The 11548-nt window shown below is 40.7% G+C and overlaps 1 protein-coding gene across 1 annotated transcript in view; it reads right to left on the bottom strand.

Moving 5' to 3' along the window:
* The window catches only part of LOC117317076 (zinc finger protein 91-like), a 40813-nt gene extending 29514 nt beyond the window's left edge, over window positions 1–11299 (bottom strand). The window contains exon 1 of the mRNA XM_033871863.1: window positions 11171–11299. The gene's annotated coding sequence lies outside the window, so the exon portion shown is untranslated. The remainder of the gene's footprint in view (window positions 1–11170) is intronic.
* Between the last annotated feature and the right edge of the window lie 249 nt (window positions 11300–11548).

Genomic DNA, 11548 nt, shown 5'->3' on the forward strand with positions numbered 1-11548 from the left:
CCCATCGCTCCTTTTTTTCTCACTGATAATCAATGACACTAACAACTGTAGTCTTTGTGTTTTGTATTTGATCTGTCCATGTTGTAGTATGTTTTGTTCAAGGACACGTGTTGAAGGTCATACATGTACACCAGCCCTATATATTGGACCAACTGACATGTACCTGGACCACAGCCCTTATACAGGTTTTTAACCACAAATATGCAACAGGACGTTCCCCTATATATTCCCTCGATCTAGTCATGTTTGTGTAGATTAGAGACGCACACCAGAACAGAGACGTATATATCACTACATCTCTGATCAGAATAATATCCGTTAAAAGATAAAATGTAAAATTTAACATGATTATCATTCAGTATCTTTATCCAGGAAATGATTGATATGGGTGGTCGGGTGGTGCAGTGATATATATACACCTTACCTTGGTAATCAGGGTTTGATTACCTGATTGGACACAAACAGGTATATATGGGTATTCTGACTACGCGGTTCACCTCAGGTATCCTGGTTTCCTCCCATAAGAAGGCCTTTTTCAAGTTTCCATCCAGACCAACAACTCTTATGAGATTTGCAAAAGTTCATATAACTATTTTGACATTGTTGTAAAGTAAAAATAAAGTTTATGCAAATACCATATTAATAATAGGTGAGAAAAAAATCTTATCCCAATGTTACACATTTAATTGTGAACTTCTATGCAAAGGCCACAAGATTCTTGCCCTAATGTTACATATTTCATTATGAACCTCTTCATAAAGACCTCATAATTCTGATCCCATGGTTAAACATTTCATTTATATTGTTGTGAACCTCCTTTTGAAGGCAACATAATTCTGATCCCAATGTTACACAATTTATTTCAAACCTCTATATAAAGGCGACTTGGCTGTATAAAAGCTATTTTTCTCCACTCCCTTGACATGGCCGTTATAGACAGGTTCAAATATATACATTTAATAAGAATGACCTGTTTTAAAAATCTGACAAATATAGCCCCCGAAGTCACGAGTAGAAACTGTATGCCTAATGCATTGCCCATTCCACGCCTACATTCATGACCTAGATAAAATATATAGAATTCATGTTTCACTAGAGTACTTAGCATGGAACCCATATCCACACCTTATTCGTACAACTACCGGTATTCATGCATGTTAAAATCCCACAGGTAAGTTATAAACAGTTGGAATTTGTTTTCGTGGTTCAATGAACATGTAATGCGATATGCTACATGAACATACATTGACACACATCAATTATGCATGCAAGAAAATCTACTTTTTCTCCTCTACATAAAACATGTCAATTCTTTTCCCATTTCCAGAATAAAAAGCATACAAATATATGTATATTTTTCTGCTCCATAGATAAATAAAATATATTGTCGTTCCACCTCCGGTACTTTCTGTCGTTTTGTATGCAAGCTTTTTAAGTAATTGATGATTCTCCTACAGCTTTTGACCCACTGTATTTAGCTAGTGCAGAGCCAGTCAACAAATAAAGCATAAGTACAGAGGTACTAGACAACACGTCATATCACAGCATACAAAATTTACTGAATATACATGTGAACAATTCTTTTAAAATGTAATATCCAAATTTATTACACTAGAATATAATTTGGCTAAAGCGGAAAAAAAGTGAAATTATGCTGTATTTCAATTAGCTAAGTACATGTAAACTATACCCCCTCCCAATAGACACAATCAAGACAGCTTGATACTTAGCATTGCAAAAGATGATATCCAAAAAAAATTGTCATATTAAAGACTCATTTTTTGGCCACTTTTTTAACAGATTATTTTATATCCCTTTCCATCTCCTAACTTTGTGCTTATATGATCAGATCAAGGAAACTGGAAACATGTTTTGGGTATAATATTAGTAAAAATATGTTACAGAAAAGAAATATTCAATTTGATCAATTCTGCATCTCTCACCCCATTTACAATTATCTGGCTGGTACAGGTTAAATCTGCAAAGTTTTGATCAAATTATAAATGAACAAGATGAAATTTCCCCATCAAGATGCTGTCAAGTCTTCCACTACATATACAGTTGATACATATACAGAGCCCAATGGCCACACGCAGGATCAACCTATCTGACCTGGCTAGGTCGTGATGCAGTATTTTTTAGGAAAGCCTCACATCGCTGCCCAATCTGTTGGAGATTAGAGAGAGAAGCACAGAGAAGGCTAGCAGGCCAACAGATCTAGGAGCCATGCCAATTCTGATAACTAACATGTTTTTTGGTGTATTATTAGAAAAATGTGACCTCTGACATCACCACACCAATCCTGTATCCAGAGCAGGTACATGGGGCCTTACACAAGGCTCTGTATAACTACAGCACTACATTACAGACAGAAACACACACATTAAAGTAACTCATATATCTACAGAAACACATGTTATAGTAACTCATATATCTACAGAAACACACACGATATAGTAACTCATATATCTACAGAAACACACACGTTAAAGTAACTCACATATCTACAGAAACACACACGATATAGTAACTCATATATCTACAAAAACATGTGTTATAGTAACTCATATATCTACAGAAACACATGTTATAGTAACTCATATATCTACAGAAACACACACGTTATAGTAACTCATATATCTACAGAAACACACGTGTTATATAGTAACTCATATATCTACAGAAACATGTGTTATAGTAACTCATATATCTACAGAAACACACACGATATAGTAACTCATATATCTACAGAAACACATGTTATAGTAACTCATATATCTACAGAAACACGCACATTATAGTAACTCATATATCTACAGAAACACGCACATTATAGTAACTCATATATCTACAGAAACACACATGTTATAGTAACTCATATATCTACAGAAACACACGTTATAGTAACTCATATATCTACAGAAACACACGTTATAGTAACTCATATATCTACAGAAACACATGTGTTATAGTAACTCATATATCTACAGAAACACATGTGTTATAGTAACTCATATATCTACAGAAACACACGTTATAGTAACTCATATATCTACAGAAACACACACGATATAGTAACTCATATATCTACAGAAACACACGTTATAGTAACTCATATATCTACAGAAACATGTGTTATAGTAACTCATATATCTACAGAAACACACGTTATAGTAACTCATATATCTACAGAAACACATGTGTTATAGTAACTCATATATCTACAGAAACACATGTGTTATAGTAACTCATATATCTACAGAAACACACGTTATAGTAACTCATATATCTACAGAAACACACACGATATAGTAACTCATATATCTACAGAAACACACACGTTATAGTAACTCATATATCTACAGAAACACATGTTATAGTAACTCATATATCTACAGAAACACACACGATATAGTAACTCATATATCTACAGAAACACACACGTTAAAGTAACTCATATATCTACAGAAACACACACGATATAGTAACTCATATATCTACAGAAACATGTGTTATAGTAACTCATATATCTACAGAAACATGTGTTATAGTAACTCATATCTACAGAAACATGTGTTATAGTAACTCATATATCTACAGAAACACATGTTATAGTAACTCATATATCTACAGAAACACACACGATATAGTAACTCATATATCTACAGAAACACACGTTATAGTAACTCATATATCTACAGAAACACATGTGTTATAGTAACTCATATATCTACAGAAACACACACGATATAGTAACTCATATATCTACAGAAACACACACGTTAAAGTAACTCATATATCTACAGAAACACACACGATATAGTAACTCATATATCTACAGAAACATGTGTTATAGTAACTCATATATCTACAGAAACATGTGTTATAGTAACTCATATATCTACAGAAACACATGTTATAGTAACTCATATATCTACAGAAACACACACGTTATAGTAACTCATATATCTACAGAAACACACGTGTTATATAGTAACTCATATATCTACAGAAACATGTGTTATAGTAACTCATATATCTACAGAAACACATGTGTTATAGTAACTCATATATCTACAGAAACACACACGATATAGTAACTCATATATCTACAGAAACACATGTGTTATAGTAACTCATATATCTACAGAAACACACGTTATAGTAACTCATATATCTACAGAAACACACACGTTATAGTAACTCATATATCTACAGAAACACACACGATATAGTAACTCATATATCTACAGAAACACATGTTATAGTAACTCATATATCTACAGAAACACGCACATTATAGTAACTCATATATCTACAGAAACACGCACATTATAGTAACTCATATATCTACAGAAACACACACGTTAAAGTAACTCATATATCTACAGAAACACACATGTTATAGTAACTCATATATCTACAGAAACACACGTTATAGTAACTCATATATCTACAGAAACACACGTTATAGTAACTCATATATCTACAGAAACACATGTGTTATAGTAACTCATATATCTACAGAAACACATGTGTTATAGTAACTCACAGATTCCCTGTTCTGTACTGTGACAGACAGTAGGACAGTCCTCAAAGAGAGATTCCCTGTTCTGTACTGTGACAGACAGTAGGACAGTCCTCCAGGAGAGATTCCCTGTTCTGTACTGTGACAGACAGTAGGACAGTCCTCCAGGAGAGATCCCCTGTTCTGTACTGTGACAGACAGTAGGACAGTCCTCCAGGAGAGATCCCCTGTTCTGTACTGTGACAGACAGTAGGACAGTCCTCCAGGAGAGATTCCCTGTTCTGTACTGCGACAGACAGCAGGACAGTCCTCAAAGAGAGATTCCCTGTTCTGTACTGTGACAGACAGTAGGACAGTCCTCCAGGAGAGATTCCCTGTTCTGTACTGTGACAGACAGTAGGACAGTCCTCCAGGAGAGATTCCCTGTTTTGTACTGTGACAGACAGTAGGACAGTCCTCCAGGAGAGATTCCCTGTTCTGTACTGTGACAGACAGTAGGACAGTCCTCAAAGAGAGATCCCCTGTTCTGTACTGTGACAGACAGTAGGACAGTCCTCAAAGAGAGATTCCCTGTTCTGTACTGTGACAGACAGTAAGACAGTCCTCCAGGAGAGATTCTCTGTTCTGTACTGTGACAGACAGTATGACAGTCCTCCAGGAGAGATTCCCTGTTCTGTACTGTGACAGACAGTAGGACAGTCCTCCAGGAGAGATTCCCTGTTCCGTACTGTGACAGACAGTAGGACAGTCCTCCAGGAGAGATTCCCTGTTCTGTACTGTGACAGACAGTAGGACAGTCCTCCAGGAGAGATTCCCTGTTCTGTAGTGTGACAGACAGTAGGACAGTCCTCCAGGGGAGATTCCCTGTTCTGTACTGTGACAGACAGTAGGACAGTCCTCCAGGAGAGATTCCCTGTTCTGTACTGTGACAGACAGTAGGACAGTCCTCAAAGAGAGATCCCCTGTTCTGTACTGTGACAGACAGTAGGACAGTCCTCCAGGAGAGATTCTCTGTTCTGTACTGTGACAGACAGTATGACAGTCCTCCAGGAGAGATTCCCTGTTCTGTACTGTGACAGACAGTAGGACAGTCCTCCAGGAGAGATTCCCTGTTCTGTACTGTGACAGACAGTAGGACAGTCCTCAAAGAGAGATCCCCTGTTCTGTACTGTGACAGACAGTAGGACAGTCCTCCAGGAGAGATTCCCTGTTCTGTACTGTGACAGACAGTAGGACAGTCCTCCAGGAGAGATTCCCTGTTCTGTACTGTGACAGACAGTAGGACAGTCCTCAAAGAGAGATTCCCTGTTCTGTACTGTGACAGACAGTAGGACAGCCCTCCAGGAGAGATTCCCTGATCTGTACTGTGACAGACAGTAGGACAGTCCTCCAGGAGAGATTCCCTGTTCTGTACTGTGACAGACAGTAGGACAGTCCTCAAAGAGAGATTCCCTGTTCTGTACTGTGACAGACAGTAGGACAGTCCTCCAGGAGAGATTCCCTGTTCTGTACTGTGACAGACAGCAGGACAGTCCTCAAAGAGAGATTCCATGTTCTGTACTGTGACAGACAGTAGGACAGTCCTCCAGGAGAGATTCCATGTTCTGTACTGGGACAGACAGTAGGACAGTCCTCCAGGAGAGATTCCCTGTTCTGTACTGTGACAGACAGTAGGACAGTCCTCCAGGAGAGATTCCATGTTCTGTACTGTGACAGACAGTAGGACAGTCCTCCAGGAGAGATTCCATGTTCTGTACTGGGACAGGCAGTAGGACAGTCCTCCAGGAGAGATTCCATGTTCTGTACTGTGACAGACAGTAGGACAGTCCTCCAGGAGAGATTCCCTGTTCTGTACTGTGATAGACAGTAGGACAGTCCTCCAGGAGAGATTCCCTGTTCTGTACTGTGACAGTAGGAGAGTCCTCCAGGAGAGATTCCCTGTTCTGTACTGTGACAGACAGTAGGACAGTCCTCCAGGAGAGATTCCATGTTCTGTACTGTGACAGACAGTAGGACAGTCCTCCAGGAGAGATCCCCTGTTCTGTACTGTGACAGACAGTAGGACAGTCCTCCAGGAGAGATTCCATGTTCTGTACTGTGACAGACAGTAGGACAGTCCTCCAGGAGAGATCCCCTAGGAGAGATTCCCTGTTCTGTACTGTGACAGACAGTAGGACAGTCCTCCAGGAGAGATTCCCTGTTCTGTACTGTAACAGACATTAGGACAGTCCTCAAAGAGAGATTCCCTGTTCTGTACTGTGACAGACAGTAGGACAGTCCTCAAAGAGAGATCCCCTGTTCTGTACTGTGACAGACAGTAGGACAGTCCTCCAGGAGAGATTCCCTGTTCTGTACTGTGACAGACAATAGGACAGTCCTCAAAGAGAGATTCCCTGTTCTGTACTGTGACAAGACAGTAGGACAGTCCTCAAAGAGAGATTCCCTGTTCTGTACTGTGACAGACAGTAGGACAGTCCTCAAAGAGAGATTCCCTGTTCTGTACTGTGACAGACAGTAAGACAGTCCTCCAGGAGAGATTCCCTGTTCTGTACTGTGACAGACAGTAGGATAGTCCTCCAGGAGAGATTCCCTGTTCTGTACTGTGACAGACAGTAGGACAGTCCTCAAAGAGAGATTCCCTGTTCTGTACTGTGACAGACAGTAGGACAGTCCTCCAGGAGAGATTCCCTGTTCTGTACTGTGACAGACAGTAGGACAGTCCTCCAGGAGAGATTCCTTGTTCTGTACTGTGACAGACAGTAGGAGAGTCCTCCAGGAGAGATTCCCTGTTCTATACTGTGACAGACAGTAGGACAGTCCTCAAAGAGAGATTCCCTGTTCTGTACTGTGACAGACAGTAGGACAGTCCTCAAAGAGAGATTCCCTGTTCTGTACTGTGACAGACATTAGGACAGTCCTCAAAGAGATTCCCTGTTCTGTACTGTGACAGACAGTAGGACAGTCCTCCAGGAGAGATTCCCTGTTCTGTACTGTGACAGACAGTAGGATAGTCCTCCAGGAGAGATTCCCTGTTCTGTACTGTGACAGACAGTAGGACAGTCCTCAAGAGAGATTCCCTGTTCTGTACTGTGACAGACAGTAGGACAGTCCTCAAAGAGAGATTCCCTGTTCTGTACTGTGACAGACAGTAGGACAGTCCTCCAGGAGAGATTCCCTGTTCTGTACTGTGACAGACAGTAGGACAGTCCTCCAGGAGAGATTCCCTGTTCTGTACTGTGACAGACAGTAGGATAGTCCTCCAGGAGAGATTCCCTGTTCTGTACTGTGACAGACAGTATGACAGTCCTCCAGGAGAGATTCCCTGTTCTGTACTGTGACAGACAGTAGGACAGTCCTCCAGGAGAGATTTCCTGTTCTGTACTGTGACAGACAGTTGGACAGTCCTGAAAGAGAGATTCCCTGTTCTGTACTGTGACAGACAGTAGGACAGTCCTCCAGGAGAGATTCCCTGTTCTGTACTGTGACAGACAGTAGGACAGTCCTCCAGGAGAGATTCCATGTTCTGTACTGTGACAGACAGTAGGACAGCCCTCCAGGAGAGATTCCCTGTTCTGTACTGTGACAGACAGTAGGACAGTCTTCCAGGAGAGATTCCTTGTTCTGTACTGTGACAGACAGTAGGAGAGTCCTCCAGGAGAGATTCCCTGTTCTGTACTGTGACAGACAGTAGGACAGTCCTCAAAGAGAGATTCCCTGTTCTGTACTGTGACAGACAGTAGGACAGTCCTCAAAGAGAGATTCCCTGTTCTGTACTGTGACAGACAGTAGGACAGTCCTCAAAGAGAGATTCCCTGTTCTGTACTGTGACAGACAGTAGGACAGTCCTCAAAGAGAGATTCCCTGTTCTGTACTGTGACAGACAGTAAGACAGTCCTCAAAGAGAGATTCCCTGTTCTGTACTGTGACAGACAGTAGGACAGTCCTCCAGGAGAGATTCTCTGTTCTGTACTGTGACAGACAGTAGGACAGTCCTCCAGGAGAGATTCCCTGTTCTGTACTGTGACAGACAGTAGGACAGTCCTCAAAGAGAGATTCCCTGTTCTGTACTGTGACAGACAGTAGGACAGTCCTCCAGGAGAGATTCCCTGTTCTGTACTGTGACAGACAGTAGGACAGTCCTCCAGGAGAGATTCCTTGTTCTGTACTGTGACAGACAGTAGGAGAGTCCTCCAGGAGAGATTCCCTGTTCTGTACTGTGACAGACAGTAGGACAGTCCTCAAAGAGAGATTCCCTGTTCTGTACTGTGACAGACAGTAGGACAGTCCTCAAAGAGAGATTCCCTGTTCTGTACTGTGACAGACAGTAAGACAGTCCTCAAAGAGAGATTCCCTGTTCTGTACTGTGACAGACAGTAGGACAGTCCTCCAGGAGAGATTCTCTGTTCTGTACTGTGACAGACAGTAGGACAGTCCTCCAGGAGAGATTCCCTGTTCTGTACTGTGACAGACAGTAGGACAGTCCTCAAAGAGAGATTCCCTGTTCTGTACTGTGACAGACAGTAGGACAGTCCTCCAGGAGAGATTCCCTGTTCTGTACTGTGACAGACAGTAGGACAGTCCTCCAGGAGAGATTCCTTGTTCTGTACTGTGACAGACAGTAGGAGAGTCCTCCAGGAGAGATTCCCTGTTCTGTACTGTGACAGACAGTAGGACAGTCCTCAAAGAGAGATCCCCTGTTCTGTACTGTGACAGACAGTAGGACAGTCCTCCAGGAGAGATTCCCTGTTCTGTACTGTGACAGACAGTAGGACAGTCCTCCAGGAGAGATTCCCTGTTCTGTACTGTGACAGTAGGACAGTCCTCAAAGAGAGATTCCCTGTTCTGTACTGTGACAGACAGTAGGCTAGGAGAGTCCTACAGGACTACTATTCCTTGGAAGTGAAAGGACTCATCGTAATCAAATCATAGCGATCTACTGCCATATGAGACTAATATTTAGAGTGATGCAAGGGAGATGATATTAAGGATCTGCATGTTGTTGTACATGACCCTTGAGTGGATTTATGAGCTCAAATATTTCAATGTCATAGTGAGTAAAGCCTTAATTTCCTCCATTTTATTGAGATGGTAATAAAGATAGCAGTGCAAAGTACCTACTACACATAACACATCAAAGTAAAAAAAAGATTATATTCCAAAAAAATAAATGTAACAAGGTCATAAAATTTTCAAGGTTTCTGCTCAAGATAAAATCTGGTATGTCCTGTTTTATTAATCAGACACTTAACTCGAAGAGCTTATGAAAAAATCCCTGTAACCCAAGTGGATAGGAAGGAACAGCTAGCTAGGCTACAAGTATTTTACCAAGACATGCATTCCAAAGATGGAGTTTATATATTGAATAACAGCAAAGAGATGGCCTGCTTAGTGCCCATCAGTTAAAACCCTATTACGAAGTCTTTCATCGTCGTGTACATAGTGCAACACCATCATAACTTCTAGCTACAACTGCTGTTCGGTTACGTGTGTTATTTACAGTTAAACTAGTGTGAAAGGGTTTCTGATTATCTAACTACATTTTGTCTCCATAGCAGGCGGTAATTGATGGTCAGAATAAGCTCCCATTATATAATAGCTGAAAGTTTCAGTAATCTGTGCATGGCTCGGCAATCAGCCAATGCATATAATTTACGAATATTAGCAGTTATGATTTGAAAATCAATGGAATAAGCATGTATATCCACCCATTTTCTCTGACAAGGTCAATGTCTTGTGTCTTTTTATTTATTTATTTTTCTAAAAAAAACTAGTTCAATTTTTCAGCAACAATTTCATTGTATAGAAACACAGGGACATATATTACATATTTAATGTCCCAGAGAAACATTTTCCTAAAAATGATGCCATTAAGCACACCTGTTTTTGTAAACCCACTGTGCACTTACAAAGACAGAATAGACTATTTACAAGTTAACGACCTGAAATTTCCTTCACAGAAATAATCATAAGTAATTTTATTAGCTAGCAATTCATTAGTTTGTCATTTCAAATCTTGGTTATAAATCTGTTAAATGTACTAAAACTATGTTACAATTGTGAGACAATGAAATTGTTTTGTGGGGGAAGTAGAATGCATAAAAAAAAAATCTGCGTTTTTAACCAATCCGCCATTGTGAATACAGTGGGCCTATTAACTGATTAAGTGTAAACAACCTTCCTTTTTTTTTCACGGTGAGCAGGCACCTGCCCTTATGCTGTAACATATCGCGGTGACCCATATTATGTCCCCGCTTCAACTCTGAATGCGCTCGGTATGATAATTATACACACGCTCATTAAATAAATGTTATTTACATCTTTTCCTTTACAGTTTATAACTCTTGTTTTCTAAACAAAATAAAGGACCTTCGATAACGTGTGCCTATAAGTCACCGCGGTATTTCAGAATATGAGAGACAAAGACCCACAAGTTACAGAGCGAGTGATTATGCAGGATTCGCAAACAACAAAATGTCGACATGTTCTCTGTGCATTAGCTAACACACGTGATAGTCTCGGACCACCTGCTCTCGGTATACTGCACGCGGCCTCCTCGCGCTGCCGTTCTGGGCAAAAAAGTGTCATGAATACCTGTCTACCGGTCAAACCAACTGGACAGTGAACTGAGGTAATGATACTTACCGTGGAGGACCGCTGGCTTCCCTCTTGGAATACATAAATTTGTAAATATATGGCGTCTACGCTGTTTCACACCTTCCAACACAGAGAGTTACTCTGACCCGAATACCGAGGCGAATGACCTAGTTTCACAGCAAGCATGTAGCGGGCTAGCCAATAGACACTCACCGCACTATCGCAATCAAATGCAAGGGGGAAATCGACATGGCACTGGGTTATTCTAGGTCAAGCCAGTGGCCTTATTATTATAGAGCGCGTGACGCACAAATGAGAGTAGGGCTACTGACCACCAGGACAATGAACCTGCTTTTATATATAGGGACAAAAACAGGAATTATCCAGATATTGATGCAGCTATTCCAGGCCTTTACTTGTAGAATT

This window comes from Pecten maximus, chromosome 18, assembly GCF_902652985.1.
Source record: "Pecten maximus chromosome 18, xPecMax1.1, whole genome shotgun sequence".
NCBI classification, from domain to species: domain Eukaryota; kingdom Metazoa; phylum Mollusca; class Bivalvia; order Pectinida; family Pectinidae; genus Pecten; species Pecten maximus.